Source organism: Ceratotherium simum, chromosome 27 (genome assembly GCF_057802395.1).
Source record: "Ceratotherium simum simum isolate JZ-2026a chromosome 27, ASM5780239v1, whole genome shotgun sequence".
NCBI lineage: Eukaryota > Metazoa > Chordata > Mammalia > Perissodactyla > Rhinocerotidae > Ceratotherium > Ceratotherium simum.
The window spans coordinates 24,985,434-25,009,341 of NC_141926.1; the positions used below are offsets into that span (position 1 = coordinate 24,985,434).

Genomic DNA, 23,908 nt, shown 5'->3' on the forward strand with positions numbered 1-23,908 from the left:
TTGTTTTAATGTCATCGTTATAACTTAATTCTAATCACTAGTCTGCTAATAACTAGCCGGGGGCTTTATACAACTAGTCTCAGTCTCACAAAGGAAGTTACTGGATGAGACGATCTTTAAGATATATAACAACTATAAAATTCTATGATTATAAATTCTGATTTCTTACTCATTTATACTTTCAACAGTTCTATACTTTAATGAGCTAAAATATAAAGTAGAAATTATCATTGGAAATATACACTAAATAGAGATTAGGACAAAATTAAAGCAAAACAAAACTGGACTTTCAAAGAACCATTAAGTAGTTTTTATATAAAATATTTTATAATTAAAATTAAAGCTACTATTTTGATTGGTTAAAATATTCCAGGTTCTGTGCTAGTTTATATTACGTACCTTATTATTCCTAGGTACAGATAAAAATCGATATCAAGTCACAAGCCTATGGGCATATGTTTATAAAAGAATGGAGATAATGTTTAAATTTCCATTCCCAAAGCTTGTAATCACCATGGGCATTGAATATGTATATGTAATGTTAAAAACAATTATTTTGTTTTAATTTATTGAAAAAATTTTAATTTTGTGTTAGGAAATGAAATGTGTTTTAAAAGCTTAATTACATTAACATGAGTTAAGAACAACTAGAAAAATTTTCATCAAATAAAGTCTGAAGTAAAATAGTGTCATAATTATAAAAATAAAAGTTAGTGTTTACACTAGAGATTAGCACAGAGATTTAATAAAAGATTTATAGATAACTTGTAAAGTAGTTGCCAGAATACTTACATATTTCTTACTAATAGGTAAAAGTAAAACTGGATCATCTCTCAAACTGTGAGCACAATTACCGCTATTCCCCTCTACTAATAGTGAAGCATCATTGCCTTTCCTCTTAAAGTATAAATTTAATTAAGGTTGTGTTCAATTTAAGTATCAAAGCTTTTTTTTAAGCCAAATAATTCCAATTCATTTTAAAGAGCAACTTATGCGCTGGGTAATAAGCATGACACATTGGCTCCTCAGGTGAAGCAGAAAGATAAAGATGACTATATTTAATTTTTAAGAGATGTGACACATAACAAAATAACTGACCTTAAATAGGAAATCTCTGTGATTAAATAAATCAGAGACCTTCTAAGATATGACCTGAAACCTCCTCGGTAACTAATATTCTGAGAGTTACAAGGTTGAAATGGAAAAAGCAAAGCTGACAGGCAATGAGATTAAGCAAAGGGCATAGAGCGCACATCCTCGTGCTTAACTTCGAGAGGCAATATGATGTAACAGACCCCTCTCTTTTGATGAACCAGAAGGAACTATCACTTAGATTTTACCATTTCCAAGTATTGTTCATAAATGGAAATATTTTCATAGTATACATTGTATCATATTGACATGTTTGTAATTCACCAAGAAAAACCCAAGTCCCTAAAATCATATATTCATCATACTCTTTCAAGAAACACTAAAATAGTTATTACTTAATTGTTATTTTTGTGTTTTTCCATTGTACCATTTTACTGGCAATTAAAATGACTTGCAGCATCTCATTTGTAGTGTGTCATTAACTGAACCAGTACAAAAATCGATTAGTCTCATCAGTTCAGTTATCACCATTTTTATCTGACCTTTTGATAGGAGGATGATCAGAAATAGTGTAGTATAAACTATGGACACAAAAGTCATTTTACTGAATTAAGAAACAAAGCTAATACTGACAGAGGTTGTATATTTGAAGAAATTATGCACATAATCATAAATATATTAAAACGAGAGCATTTACAATCTTGGAAATGTTAAGATATGTAATCATTTATAAAAAAGACACTCAAATTGATATAATCAAATCACATCGGGGTTCTGGTTGGTAGTATTATTTTCTGACTCCTGACATTTTTCATAATTAACTAAATATGTACAAAATATAGACAAATAAATAGACCAAATATATTTTAACTTTTCTATTCTTTCAATTTTTTATTTTCAATATTATTTGCTGAAAATTTTCAGTTAAACATATTTCCTCAAATCTTCTTAAGATGTGCAAATACATATTTCCATTGAGAATTAAAGACCATCTTTATTATAATCTTTCCATAATTCACTGTTATTCCATTCTCTGATTGCCACTTTAATTACTAATGAATGTGTCTACCAATGTTATCAAATATTAAAATTATTTCTTTAAGGTTATTCCTTAGCTCAAAATCTAGTCCATTATTCTATTAAATTGCTAACTTAAACAGGCAAAGGATATAATTGAGGAACTAAATTGGCTCTCCATGTAGACTGACATCTTGATTCACTCTTTATATAAACTGAATTTATCTAATAGTTCAAACATTCTACTTTCCAAATAGCAGACAAGTTATGACTGGCCTATAATTGCTTGATAATTCACATGTAAATACCCAAGTAGAGGTAGGGCTGTCAGATCTTACATATAATTCAGTGATTGAGGACTAAAGCAATGGTGCCCCCAGTATTTTAAATTTTGAATAAATATATAGGAATTTTAAACAAATTTATAAGTTCTTAACTTAAAAATTGAACAATTTGATAATAGGATACATTGTTGAGTAAAATAAAAGTCAAATTTAGTTGTTTTCCATCCCTTACTTTGCTTGGATGAATGTGTTTTTGCTCATAAACTTTTGAAACAGCCTGTATAGAAGTGAACAATTCAACTGATTTAAAACACAGAAATGATTACTCTGGAATATTCAATCGTATTCACTGTAAACTACCAATATTAGTAATTTAAATATTATCTACAGTCTTTCAGAGAACCATATTTCCTTTCACTCTAACACATAAACACATATATATGTAAATCTATCGATACGTATGTACATATGTAAACATATATGTAAACATACACTCATTCATACGCTAAGACACACCAATTAGAATACAGCTGAAAATAAATGATCAAATTAATAGATTGCATTTAATACTTCTAGTTTGATAATATTTAATATTTTTAATGCATACTCAATATCACTTCAGGTCTTTTTTATCTGGTATATTACCATTTTTCTTGGAAAGAGTCATCATTTGCGAATTCATATCTTGAGACATTTTGCAATGCAATGCAAAAAAAAGGAAATAATAAAAACAATTGAGGACAAAATTTATTCCTGACAAAAATGACCTGTGAGTATTAATTTTATGAACAAATACCATGTATTTAAGGATTAATCAGTGTTTATGATTACATATTTTACCACTTTCTTCTAATTTTTACTAGCAATGAAAATTTGACGGAACTTGGAAACCTGAAACTGAAATCACTACTCAAGTGTGAAGTTTCTTGATAGCATTTGTGTTCTATGATTAATTTGGTTAATTTATTTTTTCTATGACTCATTTCACTTTTTAAGTGTATAAAGATACTCAGTGGCCTACATAAATATTTGGTACTACTCAAAAATTGTAATTACTGTTCATGTATATCAAACAATATATATCCACTATTGAACTTATCTTCCATAATAGTTAAAATCCTATTTCTGGTAAAAGATCTTTGAATTAACTCTTTCCCTCAAGGAGTTTAAAAAGTAAGCATTTATGAGTAGCTAGTAGTAATTCTAATTTTGTTGAAAATAATAGTTTCATTAATTTGGTAACAGGTGTTATTTCAAAGAAAATGTTAATTTGTATTTCTTATTGAAAGAAAATTTTGTAGTCTGTTTAACTTGTAATATTTGAAACTCCCTATACCTACTGAGATTATTTACAATCTTACTAAAGAACTGTAAATTTATAAAAAAATTACTAAGTGTACAGGGTTAAGTGAGGGCTACAAACAATATTTTATTCATATTTTATAAACAAATTTTGAGGGAATGTGGACCATAGGATTTTTACATATTCTTTATAACATCATTTTATTTTGTTCAACTATTTTTTTAAGGACTAGAAATTATGCCTATTGATGATGGTTTCAGACTTGAGTAGATTCCTTGCTATCATTGTGGGGATATTTTTATGCTTTTAAAGTTGTCACTTGTCATCTAACAAATTTTTGTGTGTCTTTTGTAAGAAACAAAAACCAATGAATGGACATCTTTCTGACATGTATGCAATTCTTTGAGATAATGAAGACAATTTAACCTGTGGAATGGAACAGAAAACTGATAAAAAAAATCTCCTAATGAAATGAAAATATGATGACTTTTTGAGGGACATATTTAAAAAGCTAATATGTAAATGTAATTCTGCTATTAAATCAATTTGAACATCAGAATCTGTTTAAAAATGCATTTTCCTTGTATTAGACAGAATTTTAAGATGGCTTTGTTGAATGCTATGCCCATTTAATCCAAATGGCATTTTTACAGAAATAGAAAAAACAATCCTAAAATTCGTATGGAATCTCGAAGGGCCCCAAATAGCCAAAACACTCTTGAAAAAGAAAAACAAAACTGGAGGCCTCACACTTCCTGACTTCAAAAGATGTTACAAAGCTACAGTAATGAAAACAATATGGTACTGGCTTAAAGAGAGGCATATAATCAGTGGAACAGAATAGAGATCCCAGAAATAAACCCTCGTATATATGATCAAATGATCTTTGACAAGGTTCCCAAAGCTACACAATGCGGAAAGGATAGTCTATTCAACAGATGATGTTGGGAAAACTGGATATCCCCATACAAAAGACTGACCTTAACCTATATTCTACACTACACAATAATCAACTCAAAATGAATTAGAGACTTAAATATAAGACCTGAAAATCGAAACTCTTGGAAGAAAGCATAGAGGAAAATCTTCATAACATTCATCTTGGCAATAATTTCTTGGATATGACACAAAAAGCACAAATAACAAAAATAAAAACAGACAAGTGGAACTTTATCAAACTAAAAACTTTCTGCACAGCAAAGAAAACAACAGATTGGAAAGACAACCTATGAAATAAGAGAAAATATGTGCAAACTATATATCTGATAAGAGTTTCATCTCCAAAATGTATAAGGAACTTCTACAACTCAATTAAAAAAACACAAATAGGGCCCAGCTGTGTGTCATAGTGGTTGGGTTCACCACATTCTGCTTTGGCAGCCTGAGTTCACTGGTTTGGATCCCTGGGGTGGACCATCACCACTCATCAGCCACACTGTGGTGGTGACCCACATACAAAAAAATAGAGGAAGATTGGCACAGACGTTAGCTTAGGGCTTATCTTTGTCAAGCAAAAAAAGAGGAGGATTGGCAACAGATGTTAGCTCAGGGCTAATCTTCCTCAGCCAAAAAAAATCTTGATTAAAAAATAGGCAAATGAATAGATATTTCTTCAAAGAAGACATACAAATGGCCAACAGGTACATGAAGAGGTGCTCAACTTGACTTGTCATCAAGGGAATGTAAATCAAAACCACAATAAGACATCACCTCATACCTGTTAGGTTAGCTATTTTATCAAAAACATTAAAAAACAAACAAAAGACAGCAGGTGTTTGTGAGGATATAGAGAAATTGGAATCCTTGTACACTCTTGGTAGGCATGTAAAATAGTGCATTTGCTATGGAAAACACTATGGAGATTCCTCAAAAATTAAAAATAGAGCTACCATATAATACAACAATCCCACTTCTGGCTATATTCCAAAAAAATTGAAATCAGGTTCTCAAAGAGTTATCTGCATACCCATGTTCATTGCAGCATTATTCATAATAACCAAGGAAGGAAAACAATGTAAATGTCCATCTATGGATGAATGGATAAAGAAAATGTGGTATATACATACAATGGAATATTATTCAGCTTTAAAAAATAGGAAAATCCTGCCATATGCAGCAACAGGGATGAACTTGGAGGACATTATGTTAAGTGAAGGAAGCCAGTCGCAGAAAGACAAATACCACATGAATTCATTTATATGAGGTATCTAAAACAGTCAAATTCTTGAAAGCAGAGAAGAGAATCGTGGTTGCCAGGGGAAATGAGAGGCTGTTGTTCAATGGGTAAAACGTTTCAGTTATGCAAGGTGGGTCAATTCTAGAGATCTGCTGTGCAACATTGTGCCTCTAGTTAACAATACTATATCGTGCACTTAAACATTTGTTAAGATGGTAGATCTTAAGTGTTCTTACCACAATTTAAAAAAAAATGACCTTTGTAACCTTTGCCTCTGGCATTACTCCAGTGATTATTTTATTAATAATAAATAATTAAATGGCTAAAGAACATTTTGCAGATGTAGTTAAGGTTACTAATTTGTTGACCTTTAGATAGAGACATTTCTGACTGAGCTTCATCTAATCCCATGCATCCTTACAAAGCAGAGAGTTTTCTCAGGCTGGGAGCAGAAGAGGAAGTCAGAGATTTGAAGCATGAAAAACATTCAATCCACCATTGCTGGCTGGAAGATGGAAGTGGCCATGTGCCCAAGAATGCAGTTGGCCTATGGAATCTGAGAACGGTCTCTGGCTAACAACCAGAAAGGAAACTGGGATCTCAATCCTACAACCACAAAGAGTTGAATTCTGTTGAGAATCTGAATGAGCTTGGAAGCAGATCCCTCCAGAGAAGAGCACAATAGACCCCTTGTTTAGGCTTTATAGGGCCCTTAGCTGAGGACGCAGCTGAGCCTGACTAGACTTCTAATCTGTAGACTTTTCAAAGACTTGTTGGCAGATCCATCAGCTTTGTCGACTACACGCTTGCTTTGATACTGAAACAAAGAGATTCAAAAAAGAACACATAGCTTTGGACTCAGACTAAACTAGCAGAGAAATTATAACAATACAATATTTCTAAGCTACTCTCTCCTAAATCTACAAAGTACCTTTCTTAACAGTTGCACACGTGCATGCATACACACACACACGCTCCATTATCTAGCAAAGGCTGCAAGATTGATCTTCTTAAAACTTTTACGTTACTATTCTTTTCATTATTCTGTTCATTTGATTATGTCATTAACTATCCTGCAGTTACTTTCTGTTTTCTACAAAATAAAGGTTTATTCATTGGTTTAATAATTAAGCATTTAGATATATATCAGACTATCAGGCAAGTTGTTCTCTTTTTTTCCCCTGCCATAATTCTAGAGAATGGATGATCCTTCTATTCTATTAGGTCTATTGTTTTGATGTCCGTCACATACACTAAGATAATATTTCTCTTGTCATGTATAGAATTTATTGTATTATTTTTCCACTGAAATTATATTAGTAAATTAGCTAAATCTTCTGTACTAGGATGGAAATAACCAAATAAAAGTAGATAGAATAAAGGAAGAAAAAGAAAATATAAACACTTTCATTGAACAAGGGATTGAGATGTATTTTATTTGTTTTTCATAGCATGATGATTTGATTCCTCATTTATTCCACTTTCTAGACCACTTTCTATAATCTAGGAGGACACTCAGCCAGACACCTTCCTGAGTATAAGGATAAGGCATTTACATTGTTCTACTGGAAAATATACAAAAAGTGATTTATTATTATTACTGACAGATTAAATACACTAAACATGTTCTTACTTCTGTAGCCAACTTTTTGCCTACATTTATAACCGTTCCAACTTTAAAGCCTATTTATTTTAATTACATGTTAAAGAAAGAAAGACAAGAAGGAGATTTTTTTTGACTTATATAAGTCAGGGAAGGATAAGTTTGGATGCTAAAATGATGTTGTCAGTTCTCTCCTTTTCTTTTTCTCTACCTCTGGACTCCATTCTCTTTCATTTTAGCTCCTTTATTATGCAAAGCTCTGGGTTTAAACAAATTTAGATATAAATATTAAAGTTAAGATACCAAATAAGGGCACCTAGATGGCAAATTGATCTTTCCAGGACTATATCTCTCTCCAGAAATCCCAGCACTTCTTTCTTTCTCAGCATCAAAAATCATAGAGAGAGTCTGATTAACACAGTGGTGTTCACTTTTCTCTCTATGAACAAATCACTTTGTCAGAGGACTAGGATGTCTGCCTAGATCTGGCTCATTTATTCTTCCTTGTCTCAGGTGAAGACAATGCACTAACTCTCACCAGGAAAGAGGTTTTATTACTAGAAAAAGGAAAAATGGGGAAGCATGCATAGTTTCAAATCTACTACTTTCCACTAGAACTTACTAGCATATGTAGCGTATCTAGCTTGATTTGATGGTATTGGGGTTTCCAAATTTTTATTTATGCCATTTTATTCACATATCAAACTCTTTTTTCATTTGTATTAGTGTTTGCTATTATCTAGAATGTCTTTTATCTTCTTCACTTTTCCGAATCCTACCCATCTATGAAAGTATAGTTCAATTTATATACCCTATATGAAACCTTTTCTACTCTTTCTGGGTTAAAATGACCCTTAGTTCCCTTAACACTTTATGATATTTAATTTCACTTTTATTTTACCATATTACTTTGCCATGTTACATTGGTAATGCCTCAATGCCAATAAAACCTGAAACAACAATGTTGTATCTCCCGGAATGTGCTAACATATTAGAAAAATATTGATTTTCTTAGAGTTCTCAAAAAACATTTCTTAATTACAAATGGCTTTCTAAGTGGAATCCTACACATGTATAGATATATGCAGATACGTGCAAAGCTATGTCTTGCCCTAAGATGAGCATTAGCTATGACTATTCAAAGTCCCTAAGGTTATTTACTTTAATTATACAGAATAAAATGAACTTATTCTGCCACAGAACTTACAGCTGCCTATGTCTGTCTATTTCACAACAACAAACATCTCAGGCCGTTTTCTAACAGATTTGTGTTTTGTTTATCGTATCTCAATTTAAAATAAACATAAGAATTTAGCAAATTTGTTGATTTAGAGCATGAAAGTCCAAGGAATACCAAGTACAAGTTAGATGAAAGTGAGGTTAATTAGCTGAGTCAAAGAGCAATTTAACAAACGCTTGCTCCTTCTTAAAAAGTTAAGCCTGTCTTAAAAATAAAGCTCCTTCCTCCTTGGATCAAAAATTTTAATCATACTGATTTCTACAATGTGTGAATAAATGAAACAAAATCATTTCTGACACTTTCTAAAAACGCTGGCAGACAGGACTGTCTATATTTATTAGAAAAGGCAAAGATAAGGTATGTCAACCCATATTCCTGGTTCAGACCCTAAGCTTCCTGATAGGTCATGAATAATGACACATCTAGATGCTACTCTCATCTTTTCTGAAATCTGGAGCTTTTATTAGATGGCATAATATATTTGTTATTCAATTAATTTGTGATTAGAAGCGATAAAGACAAGTTTTACACTCGCAAGTAAAAAACAATGAAAATATTTCCCATAGATATCTTAACTACATGGTTAAAGAGAAACAAAGTTAAACTTAAAATCTTTACATTAACTGGGCAAAAATAAAGAAACGCATAAATAAATAAGTAGATAATATAAAAGAGTAGGTTATAAGTTGCTCTATATCCATAAGAAAAATACTAATGTGGTGATAGTTCATGTTTTGAGAACATATCTTTATTTATGACCCAAGAAAATTCTTCTGAAAGAGACTGGATTTTACTCAGAATTTATAAATAAAAATCTTAGTTTGCTTCTGAAGTTGTTTGTCTCCCTGAGTTCTCCAGACTCTGTAGTCAAACTCGATTTTTGGATCAAAAGGATGAAAGAAAACTGATTACTTGTTAGAATGTTTTGTTTTGACTCTACGTATTATACAAAAAAAAATTACTATATTATTTAAAAAATATTGATCAAAATGCTTAAAGGTTTTCTAACTGGATAGATAAATATCTGTTTATGTACATAAATATTTGCACAAATATAATTCCTTTGGAGATTCTCTCTAACAGTATGAAAATTTTAAAGATTTAAAATTGCATAATTTATATAAATCTGTATCCTTATTTATGCAACTGTATAGAAACTAGCATTTCAAAATATGTTTATTCACAAATCATTCACATTTTATGCTATTTAAAAGAAAGCATGTTTTTTCTTAACATAATTTTAATAAAAATTTAATATCAATCATGTAACATATTTAAAATATCCTTCTGAAACGTCTCTAGAAAAACTTTGTTTCATTGCCATATATTACATTTTATATACTACAAAAATTATTGACTCTTCTCATGCATTCTTACATGTTTTATTTTCAATGATATGTGAAAGGTTTATGCTTGCATATTTGTATATACTCAATATTACAAAATATTTCCAGTTAGTGTCACGTATCTTAGGTATTACAGTAAAATGTTTCTGTTTGCTATGTTTAAGAACAGCATGGCCTGGACTTGTTTACAATCTCAGAAAAGTTTCAGGGAAGGACTAGAGTGTCAAATAGGTAGGGCCTATTCGGCTGTGTTCTGGTTTTCTTTCAATATACTTATCTGTTTTTCCCTATAGCCAATTGAACATCCATTCTTTCCACTTAGCCTTTAGTGCAGTTTGTTTCCCATTAGGCATTGTAAAATTTTTAGCTTAAGTACTGTACTCGAAAATGTATTTTCCTTAAGTAGACATAATAATACATTTCTAAGCCTTTCCCCTGTATTACATTCATCTGTAAAGCAGACTAAATAGTCGCACTGTGAGATTGATTACTTGGGCAATGAGGCAGAGCCTAATTTTTGATAGTCAGAGGTACTGCTCTGTCCTGGCACAAGGCAGCTCTCCTACATCAAGTTACTTTCTGTTTTCCATGATGCTAGATGCTCAAAATAGGGAAAATCATTTGTCATTTGAATTCAGATATATGTACCATTAATAAAATAATTTTATGTATAATCATGTGCTACAATGATTAGAAGAAGGTGTCTGTTTTATTGATTCTAAATTTTAAAAATCTATTTTTTTATGTAAAAGACTTGTAGTATATTGATTGACATAATGGAAATGTCTAACAATTAGGCATACTCATCTATGTATATCTAGATACAGCGTCATCTATGTAAAAATGGAATTTTTAAAACTTGTTAAGAATTAGACATACCTTAGACATCTGTTTAAAAATAAAACAGACAAACAAAAGGGCCAGTACATTTCCCATCTCTTAACCGTTAGAAGTCTGTAATACTCTAATTAAATTTAGTTATTTTAAATGATTTAGATACCACAAAGAATGGGATTGTCCAATTAGACTTACATGGATCAGAGATATTACCCAACAGCAAGCTTGACTAATCATTTCAGGTATATGAGAGAGCAAGCTGCACGAGTGAAGAGGGAGAGTTGGGGGCGCCAGTCTTGGTTCATCTCCCAGCTCCTTTCTTCTCAGACCTTCTGTAGCCCAGGTTAATAGATGAGGTTTCTACATAAGGTGTGCACACCCAAATGGAGGAATTTAGTTCATAAAACATTTCCATTTTACATTCAGATTGTTATATAGCTTACATGACATTTTCCAGGGAAACCTGCAGATAAATCCAGAGATTCCAGGTTTGTTTGCTTTAAGCAATCCTAGCCAATCATGTGGATTCTACTAAACACATCCCAAAGATAAGTACTCTATTGCTGCCAAGACCATTTCCTCTGTTTATCAATACGTTTGTCTTTACTGTTCTCGACAGGAGCTGAGTCCTGTACCTTGCCTTGTTTCCTGCCTTGGACTGCCCCTCCCTTTATTATAGGATTAAAAGGTTTCTAGTCCAGCTGCTTAATCCTTTCCTTCCCAGTAATATATGAGGATTTTAAACTTCCCTTTCATTTTCAGCAAATTGTAAAAGCCTTCTGTTCAGTCTTCAAGGATGGTATTTAATGGCCAAGAACTGGATTTACTCACTGTGTCACTGTGTCACTTACTTGTTGTTGCATTTGTTTCGGTCATTCAATATTTATGGATAGTTTACCATGTGATATAATTGCTTACCATAATCATCTTGGGTTCAAAACAGATACTTTTTGCATCTAAAGGAAGTGATTATGACTAGACCATCAACCTCAATTAAGAGGAAACATGTTTATGTTTTGAATACGAATGACATCGTAGAAAGTTATAAAACATTCTGTCCTATGTAAAAATTATCGTTTAGGTTCTATTCCTATTGCACATCGATCAGAGGAAGCTAAATTTAAAGGGATTAATATCAAAATGGAAAGTAAAATGGAGCCTTCAGCTGTTACTGCTCTTTTGTTAGGTCAGGGTCAAGCGCATTAGTAAAAGCAGGATTATTCCTATTGTTACGACAAGAAAATTGATAATATCTCTCCTATACCCAAGACATTATATGACATACTCTTCATAAAGTATATCCGGTATTAGATTCTACTGGTCAAATTCTTGTTGAGATAATGCTGTGTTACAAAAACTCCCAAAATATCGATGGCTATAAAACAAGCACTTATTTCTTACTTAGAAATATACATGTTGCTTAGGGTTAAGCTGATCCCATCTGGGAGCCCCTGGATACATCTGGGCTGGGCTGGACTCCAGACTTGAGTTGAGTCCAGGTCACCTCCGTGTATCTTCATTGTGGAACCACGGCTGAAGGTGGCATCCAGGCTGAAGCTGCCACACTCACCTGGGGCCTCTTTCATGGCCGGTGGGAAAAGCTCCAAAAGGACAAGGAGAAACTGGTCATGCCTCTTATGGCTTCTCTTCACAACTTGACCCACTTTTACTTCCCTCTTTGTTCCATCTGCCAAAATAAGTCTTGTAGTTAGTCAATGAGATGTGCGAAGGTATAATGAACCCACAAGGAAGCCACATGAGGTTGGGCAGATTAGAAATAATTTGGGGCAAATAATACAATCTATCACATACAGCAGTGGATGTTCATTTTTCTGCCTTGAGTTTTAAAACCAAATAAAATGCAAATTTACCAAACAAGAGGCTTAGCATACTAGTGCATCTCAAAGTTTTACACTTTTTATTTCATCAACGAAGAAATAAAGCGTTTGTTTATCCTTAAAACTGCCGTTAGTGCATTTAGCTCTTGGTGAAGGAGTCAACATTTAAAATATATATCTAGAATAACAGAATGTTAATAGAATTAGAAAAGAAGCATACACTGAGGTCATTTTTGTGACCTACTATCGTGTAATTTTGAGAGGTCATTGTTCTTGTTTTAAATTAGAAAACCTTAAGATGACTGTCTTTAGAGAACGTTATTTGAGGACTGTTTTAGTTTTCTATTGTTGAGTAACAAATTACCAGAAACTTAGTGGCTTGAAACAACATTCTTTCATTACCTCAGTTTCTGTAGATGAGAAGTAGACAGGTTCAGCTGGGTGTCTGCTTAGTTTCTCACAAGGCCAAAGTCAAGATGTCGAGTCAAGATGCTGAGTTCTTATCTGGAGGCTCTGGGGAAGAATTCTCTTCCAATATTACTCAGGTTGTTGGCTGTATTCAGTTTCTTGTCATTGTAGAACTGAAGTCCCTGTTCCCTTTCTGGCTGTCAGCCAGGAACTACTTTTGGTTTCTAGATATCATCTGCATTCCTTTTCATATGCTCTCTTCATTTTCAAGCCAACAATGGCATGGTAAATCCTTCTCGTGCTTCAAATCCCTCTGACTTCATTTTCTGCCAACAGTGAGAAAACTCTCTGCTTTAAAAGGGCTCAAGAGATTAGATTAGCACTACCAGAATAATTTCTCTATTTTACAGTCAACTCCTTCGTAATCTTACCTACATCTGCAACATCTCTTTTTCCATGTAACATAACATAATCATGGTAGTAACACCTGGAGATAAAGGTCACAGGGGACATCTTAAAATTCTGCTTAACACGAGGAAAATCCTTTTTCAGACACATTTGATATTCAAATTCATTTAGTAGCAGAATTACAGATTAGCCTTTTAAATATTTTTCTTCATAAAGCTATCAGATTTCCATTTCTCTAGGGGATTTTTCTCCAGTTTGCTGTTCAATTACACCAGTTAAATTTTCTTCATTATTATTAAGAATTGCATACATATTAGAGAGATTGTCATTCATTACTTTTTCAGCTTTTTGAAAAGATGTAGGCCCTCTTGGTAGATGAAAACTGACATCTTTAAAGGCAGAAAAATATTACAATTTTTTCCCCACAAAATTGTAAAGTAGATGCTCAAAGTACTATCAGCAGGCATATCTTGTCGCCTCGTAAAAGGAAGAGCTGAACTAGTCAAAATTGATATTCTAAAGAATACCTAATATAACGGAATCACTATAGAAGTGTTGAATATACCCAGGGCCTATTTAGATAATTAATCTCTGTACTTAGACAGACTATAAAACTCAGTAGAAGAATCCAAGCCAAGGGATGTGCAGTACAGACTTGCCCACAAGAAGTTATTTAATAACAATGTCCAGGCCTTTAAAACAGGATACTAAAAATGCTTTAATTACAGAATATATCATTATATAAATGTCAGTCTGTCTAGAGCAAGATCCTACCACAAAGATTAACATCAAGGACACAATGATCACAAAAGTTTCAAAAAACCCCAAACCCAGATCAATTAGCTTGTGAGACATTTTATTAAAGTCTCTAGCCTCTCTTCTTTTGAAGCATGAATGACTGTAATTGGAGATCCAGGGCAGCGTAACGAATACCCAATGCTCCCATGAAGATTTAGTCTTTTGTTTAGAAACTATGAAAAAAATAGCACTTACTAGGACATGAAGAGCTTCTAAAATAGTCACTAATATGTCCATTGTAAATATAAGCAGCAAAGTTGGCCATCTCCACAATATCTAGAGGCTACCTATGTTCCATGTCATGCGGCTGCCTCCATTTTTAAGCCAGTGATGGCATGGTGAATCCTTGTGCTTCATATCTCACTGTCTCTGTTTTCTGCCCAGCTCCCATTGATGTCAGTCTAGCCTGCTGCAACCATTCTTTAACACATACATGGCTAGTCTGAGTTGCAATAAATATTTGTTCTTCTAGAGTCAAAGAATCACAAGCTGTCACACCTCCATACTGGCCATCCAGTGGCAAGTGCAAATGTTGAGACTATAGCCAAATATATGCACTGCCTCCTCCCTGAGTGAATGCTAAAATGGTACCTCACCAGTATCATCTTGGGCTATAGCTGCCACCAGGACCCAGGCACCACCACTAAGGAGGCCCTGGGCACAGCTGGTGCCCTTTACGCTTCATTTAAAGAGCTGTAAAATTCAGTATGCAAGTAGATCTTGACACAGGAAATATGTCCGATCAGCATCTAGACATGAGTCTGGGGCATAACTTCTTTTATCTCTCATTCTTGCTAAGTATCAGTTTTGTGTAATTGATTTTAGGTCATAATTTCACTCAAGGTAACTATGTCAAAACTTTGACCTATTCACCTTATATGCCTCTTTTTCCAAACAGGCAACTCATCCTACCATCTACATTTTTCTGTCAGGGATCATGTTTCCTCCTGAACAGATAAAATATAGATGCCATGAGGCTGAAAAAAACTCAATAGCATATCCCTCCTTCCTCCAATACTTACTCTGCTGTTTCCTTGCCTACGTTTGGTTTGCCAGTCTACTTATCTGAGGTTATCCAAACCATGATTTATAATCAGTTCATCACCTCATCAGCTTTTTTCACTTACTGAGTTTAAGCATGCACTTTTCCCATCCCACTGAATGACTCATAAATGTGACCCCCATAAAACTACTGATTGCTCAATCAAATGGATACATTTTAATTCCTATTTAATCTCTCTGAAGCATTTTATACCGTTGGCACATTGTTCTACATTGTGATTCTCTCTTCTTTTTCTTTATTATGACTCCAAGACATCAAGGTTTTACTCCAGTTTTCCTGAACATTCTTTCTCAAGTGTCTTCGAGTCTTCTTTCTCTGACTGTCCTCTCATTATTGACGATTCCCAGAATCTTATTATCAAATTGTACCTCCTCAACTTCTCTAATGAACACACTACACATCAACTCCCAATTGCTTGTTTTCATTCCCTGCATATATTCTTATAATTATCAAATCTGAACTTTAGTTTATACCCTTTTATCAGGTCCAGACATATATTTCTTTGTCAGCCATATATTACTGGCCCCACATTGAGATTCTTCAGACTTTCACATTCAACACGAACCAAAACAAACAAGAAAAAACATACAAAATTTCAGTACTTTGTTTTTTCTCTTCCAGAAAAAAAATTAAAGGAATTAAGTTAGATTTTAAAAGTAAATAACTAAAGAATAGTAATTTAAAAGTATTTCAAATGAAAAGCAGCATTGAATAATTTGAGGACAAAATTTATGTTTGCATTTCCCTTAAGACAGATTTAATCACTGATGGATGAAGATGAATGTCACCTAGAAAATCCACAAACAGGGATTCCATGGAAAGGAAATACAATATAGAAATATTCTTATATTAATAAGACATCATCAGATTATCACTGTTGTCCCACTGAATTTTGATTCATTTGATTCCATGAGGAAACATTACAGTTTAATAATATCACCTGAGAATATTTGTTGTAAGAAAAAGTGAATTTTAAAATAATCTTGTCTCATAAATACTTAGAAAAAATGCAAAGTTTTTTAGAAGAATAAAGAAAGCTTTTTAATGAGGTTAGATTGATTTGAAAGAGTAGAAAATTTAAAGATGCTATAACCAAGAAGTATTGAAGTATGAAAACGAGAAAACAATACTTAAATTATTAGTGGCATTAAACTTTGCTAGAATGTAATGACTTCAGTTAAATCTCATTAAAACTGTATGGATAGTTTATATTTATGGAGAAAAGTTTTATTTCATTACTTTACTTCATAATGTAATTCTCTATATATCTTTAGTAAAATTTAGCACGAAAGGCACATCAATATTTCTTTTAGTTTATATGCAATAGTCTTACTTTTCTCTAGAAGTAATGGAATAAAATAAGGTTTCAGAGAGGGAAAGAGAGAGCAATCCATGGTAACTAAATAAATGGAAAAATAGACATTCTTACTCTCTTCTTGTGATATGAAATCAGACCCAGATGAAGAGTAAGAAAATGTGATCACGTCTATGATCTATGATCAGTGAAATGATGTAGTATGTTTAATCTACCAGATAACCATGTACCTCAACCATCAGTTATGGCACCAATTCTTAAAGGAAAATAGAAACAAAGTAAACATTGAAAGACAAAGTGGGGATCATTCCTAGTTAGTCTAAAGTCCCATTGCAGAATGTGTCTAAATGGTAAGACTTACCTTCCTTGTATTTGTAAAATTATAATGCAACAACTATGATTGACCAAAAAAATGTATCTTTCAGTCACATAAATCCAAAACCTCTCCACTGAGTATTTTATGTCAAGATTGTACATAAATGGATAAATTACCTATTTTGCGATTTTCTTTTTATAAATCAGAAGAGAAGCATACTGAGAATGAAGAATCTGTGTACAGAGTATAATAGAATTTAGTGGAAAGGCAGCTGTTTCTTCCTGCTGACTAAATTTTAAATGACCAGTCTTCTCAGATATCAAGCAGTACATATTTTGGTAATCATCTAAGAAATGACAAAAATTATATAGAAATTTTAGCGTTTGGATCTTGAAGGAGACTTGAAATTTTAGTCTGAGTAATTTATTTCAGGAACAAAGAAACAAAAGACTTAAAGGATCAAGTACAATATGAAATACTCTAGAAATGTTTTTTAGATTTTGAAACTAGTGCTATTTTCCATACTTCTAGAGATTTACAGTTTTGTTTTAAAATAATAAATTCAATAACTTCTACCTTGCAAAAGTGAAAGATTTGAAATTGTGATTTCTCATGCTGCCATGGAAATGTCTAATTGCTACTTTTTAACGCAAATTAATTTTCTCATATGCTCAATTTAAGTATCATCCAATTTTCCTCTCTGTGGCCTTTTGCTTAAGGAGTAATTACATTGCTGACATTTTTAATTAAAACAGTACTCTCTATTTTAAAAAGCGTTAAGGCTGCCATTGATTTCAGATCCTGAATAAAATTTTGGTTGATGAATCAGGGTATGTGTCTTGATACTCTGTGAAGCTTATATGTATTAGCATACAATTTAAATTGCATAGTATTCACATAAAAAGTCATTTTTGAAAGTTAATAGCTTCATTAGAAATTAGGATGCTAATACAAGGAAACAGATTTTTAAATATATTTTTGTGGGCCATTCTAATGAAGCTATGTATCACCTAATAATTTTAATTTACAGTTAGAAAATGGGAGATTTAACATTTTAACAATCTTTGGAGTTCTGAAAAATAATCTATGGTTCACTGTATATTTATTAAATATATTTCCAAATTCTGGAGAATGTTTCAAACTCTTAATGAAGAGGAGCTATGAGCCACTTGACCAATACATTGAGAGTATTGGTAATGTTATGAAGGATGCTTCTAAACAGAGTGGTGTGGAGGGAATGTGCAGTTCAACTGAATGGACCCATGAATTCTGCAAGTGAAGATAGTAATCTCAATAGACAAAAGGAATCTCAGTAATCTGTAAATGGGAACAAAACAGAGATTTAGCCAAGCATGTAGCAAAAGAGTCTCATTTACAAATTCCCCAAACCAAGGCTCTTAGACCTAGAAAGAGGTGGCTCCTAATTTAATGCACATGGACCTACATTAGAAAGTGAGGGACTGACTATGATCAATCCTTGGCAGTTATGTATAACTTGAGTTTGGTTTCAAGGATCATCCTACTTTTAATACCTTACACAGTGGACAAATGAAGTCAATAAGCATATTTTAAGCGAATGGCATGAAAGGGAGGATACAGTTCATATTTATATTTACTATATAATAAAAAAGGTCTTTAAAACCAAGGTATTCATACAATGTAATTTCTATGGTTACCCACGTCTATCCCTCCTAGTGTATTGTTTGTTCCATAATCTTCACATTCTGAAGTTAAATAGGCTTTAAGTCTCATTTTCTTATATATAATATATACCAGATTATATTAAATGCATTTAATGTTTAAATTTAGTTTAAATGTTCCTTACTTGCAAATTACCTAGTGTTACATATAGTCAGACATACAATTATTCAGAAGTGAGTCTTCTGTCTCAAATTCAGACCTTGGGTAAACATCATATTTATAACATTCATTACTTCATTCTCTTAGTGTTCATTTAACCCAACAACACAACATAGACTAAACTTTCCTTCTATAATTTCCTTTGATTTAGATTTCCTCCACTATTAAGGAATTTGATGTATTCCACGTATGGCTGGGGGCTACCTGTGATTTTGCCCACTATGAAAGATTATAGGTGGTAATATATATTTTCAAAGCTTTAATTTTCTTCTTTGATTTGAGACTCTTTCAGCTAATTCTCATATTTTTGCAGCTCCAGGCATTAAGCAGTGGGTGGAATTTAATGATAAAAGCAGCAGATGTTATTAATGCAAATACATCAGCTGCGTCAAATTCCTGTTTAGAAGATGTAATCGCTGGGAAGGAGGATAGTCAGGCCTTTTTTATTTCCTAATGACTACTTGTCATATTGACAGAACACAAACAAATATCTGCCCCATTTGGGAATTATTAGAAGTCGTAATGATGAGGTGAAGCAAGAAAAAAAAGTGAGGAAAAAAATATTGAATATACCACTCATAAATCAACATTTGGATAAAAATTGTATATATCATTTATTGGCCTCACTAACGAATAACATTCCTTGGTAATAAATACAATTTCTGGAATTAAAATAAAATAAACTCTTTGGTATCCATCCAATCTAGGTAAGGAATTAATAATCCATTTCTATTTTTCAATTAATGTAAATTTATTTCTGAAGCATTTTAAAACTGTAAAAGTATTTTCATTTTAATCTCATTGTATAGGTTTGAATTTGAATGGTTCACTCTATATAGACTGCATTTTGAATCTGAATCTTGAATTGTATAAATATAGATCTGTGTACATAGAGAAAATGTTCTGTATATTATGTTGAAAATTTTTCTTGGGCATAAAAAGTTGTGTGACTGAGGAAATCAAATTTACCTTTTCTTTACTTATACAAATATCCAAAAGTATTCAGTCGCTAATAATAACGATCAAGGGATTTAAATAGAATAAATATATAGTGTAGTATTTTTGCATTTTCTTTGTATTGTATTTAACTTTACTGAACTTCCACATACTGCTGGTATACATGTACATTGGTAAAAGTCTTTCTCTAAACCATAGCAAAATGAGTCAAAGACAAAAAAAGGCAATATGAACTTTGATATAAAATTTGAACTGCTGCAAATGCATACTCTAGAAATAATTTGACAAATGGCAAAAGAAAATAGTACAAGAAAGTTTATTGTAGTTTTCTTTACATTTGAAAGTAAACAGTAGAGAATAACAAATGAACAAGATAATTTCAGGCAGGTCGAGTATTACAAAGGAAGTAAAATAGTGTTATAGTTGAGGATGATGGGAAGAGGCTAATTTAATTAAGGTGTTTGGAAAGCCTTCTCTGTGGAAGTGACATTTGATCTGATTCTTAAATGATGAGGAGTAGCTTACCAGTTCAATAGTTCTAGACAAAGCATAAGCAAATGATAAATAATTGAGATGAAAGTAAGCTTGGCATTTTCAAAGATAAGAAAAGTGGTCCATGTGTGTGAGGCAAGTGTCAAAGTGATAGGAAAGGGATTGAGTGGTGCATCATAATCTTGGGTGATAGTCGCCATGATGGGAAAGCCAGAAGATGGGAACCTATTTTTAATGGATATGCAATTCCTGTTGGAAGTTCCGGAAATGAAAAAGTCAGAATAGCACTCTGGAATCAGATAATAAAATGTTTTAAGCCCTAGGAAAGGTTATGGATTTATTTAAATGTGCACAGTAGCCACCAGAAAGGTTAGAGAAGCACCACAAATGTATTTATATTTTAAAGGACCATGCTTTCTTCTGTTGGGAGAGTGTACCCTGATGTGGGGATATGTTAAGGTTTGAAGTACTGAGACACATTAGAAGCTTTATAGTAGTATAACTTCTATTAATATATTTATGATTTTTGAAATACATTTAATTCACATATATGACCTTCAGAATGCATTTAATTCATATATTCATATTCATATTATGTATTCTGAAGATCATGACAACCTTAACAGTTCCACTGTAACAACTAGAAAAGCTTAATCCATTGCAAAAATTATAATTTTAAAGACTTGATATACTATATATATATTTTTATATATAATTTTAAAGACTTTAAAAAATAGAAGAAATAATGAACAGAATTGGAATTCTAGAGATGGGATACTTTTCTTAGGTGAGCTGACTATCCTATCACAGGTTATTTTCTTCTTGGCAGCATTTGCTCATTATAAGCTGGGACCAAGGAGTGTCTTGGCTCTGAGTCCGACTTGGCCTATTCTGAGGAACTTGACTCAAAGTAAGAAAAAACTGTAAGTCTTTCAGGACTTTACAGGGCTGATGGAGGAAACAGACAACTTGAGAATACCCAAATACAGCCAGCTTTCCACCAGGGACAAATTCTGAATGTCGATCTGCTGGCAGGTGGCCTTGTTTGCTGGTAAACCGAATAATGTCACCTATGATTGTGTAGTACTTAAGACAAGTCCCACTAGAGAAATGGAGCCTACCTCAAAACACAGTTACTTTTCTGCTCAACATATCTCCAAGATTTAGAAGCAGAAGGTGGTAAGAAATGCAGGGCTAAACTTAAAATTTCTGCAGGACAGAATCTCCCAGGTTTTCAGGTTTGAGGAAAGAGAGATCTGACAGGCTTTCAGTGCAAAATTGAAATGTCCCAAGTACATGCCCCAACGGATCAGAGGAAGACTGAATCTTATGAAGACTGCAGCCCAGAGACAACCCAGTTCAATCCCTGTCTAATCTGAGATCAGCTTTTTACTCTATCTTCCTATAGGGCAAGGGTAAAGCCCTCTTTGGCAGAGAAAACTGTCTGGAGGTTCTGTATTTCTTTAAAAAATAACCAGACATGCAAAAAGGCAAGCGAAAGGTGAATAGTGATAAATAGAAACGGAATGATAATCCAAAGCATGAAGGCAGTATAAACAAGAACTTATTGCTAATGTGCTCAATATATCACAGGAAATGATAGACAAAATGGATGAAAAGATGAAGATTTCAACAGAAATTTTTAATCTATAAAGATAGAATCAAAAGTACATTTAAGAACTGTAAAATGCAATATCTAAAGAAAGAAATCAAACCTGCTGAATGATTTTAACAACAGGCTGCAAGTAGGAGGCAAGATTTATGCACTTTACTGTACATAAAGTATACATACCATGGATGTATGTAAAATTTAAATATTTTCTATATATATGGTATGTATAAGTGTTAACAGTGATTATGTCTAGAATTGCTGCAGTCTTTTTTTTTTATTTTCCCGCTTTTTTCTATTTTGATTAATATCAATTACTGTTTTAGACTGGATAATTGGCATTAGCTACTGAAAAAAACAACACCCGGATCTCAGTGCATTAACACAGCATTTTTCTTCTTTCCCATGATAAGTAAAATGCTAATATTTCTCATTTCTCATCAAGCAGCCCTCCTGGACAGCTCTCCACTAAGTGGTGACTCTGGGATCCAAGTTCTTTTCATCCAGTGGCTCCGCAATGGCCCAGGGGCTCAGAGTTCCCTGCATCCAGTGGTTTGACAAGAGAAAGGGAACCTTTGGAGGATTGTGCAAACACCACCTTAGCCCCTTAATGATGCGCACACCACTTCTATCCACGCCCCAGCAAACAGTGGTATCATGCACGGTTCCACTGGGAGCTGGGAAACGGAGTGCCTGGCGGGTGGACCATTCCTCCAAACAGTTCTGCACAACAGAAAGGGAGCATAAACTGCGCAGGTCAGCGAGCAATCTTTGCCACAAATAATGCACGCAATGAAGCGAATTGTGATCTACATGCAAAGTAAGTGCATTGCTTCCACATTTAAACTCTCTCAATGGTTACTTAATCTATGTCTTTTCTTCTGTTCTTTTCTAAAGTCATCCATTAAATTGTGCCTATTTATTTAACTGGGCAAAGTAAATTTTGCACAGCTTCAATGTGTAAAGAAATTATCTCTGCAAGTTTTAATTGCTTGTAATTTATCAGAGAAAAAGAATTGTCTCTTTCACATTCATCTGTCTCCTTTTAGTGTACAGATTAGATTTTGTGCTTCCCACATTTTGAATTTACAGGCAAAAGAGAAAAATTATGGAGCTACTCTGTAAATTTATATGTGTACATGATGAATCTCTCATCACTTTCCATATATTTTCCTTCCAAAATAGTTTTTCAGAGGACAAAATTTATAATTCCTTTCCAATACATTGACATTTAACCTGATTTCCTAACCACTATCGCTTTTAAAAAATTATGTATTCTTTTTCTCTTTCCTTATGTTAAAAAATAATAAAAGGTTTTTCATAAAAAAAAGTTTTAATAGGTGTCCTCGACATATAAGTTAGTGATCATACATATTCCAGATAGCTTCTGTTTGCCATCTTGATCCGCTTCCTCATCACATCCTCTCATCAGAGTCTTGAAGCCTGACCTATATGACAACTTCAAAAGACTCCTATGACTTCTTGCTTCCAGACTGGTTTAGCCAATGGGAACCCCAGAAGAAGATAGGACAAGGGAGCATGGTAATGTCAGGGTACTTATTTTTCTGGATCCATCTATGACTCAACGCTGTGGCCTAGCTGTGTCTCTGGACTGAATGTCACTGCTTCTCTCAAGGTGATCTCTTCTATAGGCCTCTCTCCTTACAGGTTCTGGGAGAGGTCCTTTCCCCTTCTAATTCTATTTACTGCTCTATCGTCTACTATCTACTGCCCTGTAACTTAAAAATAACATTATTTCAAGTTAAATGAAGAAACAAAATATCAATCATGATTAAATCGTATATTAGGTTACATAGATATCCACACCGGACTCATTATTATTTGATTGTAAAATATTTTAACCATGTTATCACTACAATTTCATGTCTGTTATTACAAGAAGAGACTGTGGTTATTCTGTCCTTATTCTGATCATAGGCATAGAC

The 23,908-nt window shown here is 33.0% G+C and overlaps 1 pseudogene; it reads right to left on the minus strand.

The window, feature by feature from the left end:
• Window positions 1–13,760: 13,760 nt before the first annotated feature.
• Window positions 13,761–14,624, minus strand: LOC101390570 (magnesium transporter NIPA2 pseudogene; annotated as a pseudogene).
• Between the last annotated feature and the right edge of the window lie 9,284 nt (window positions 14,625–23,908).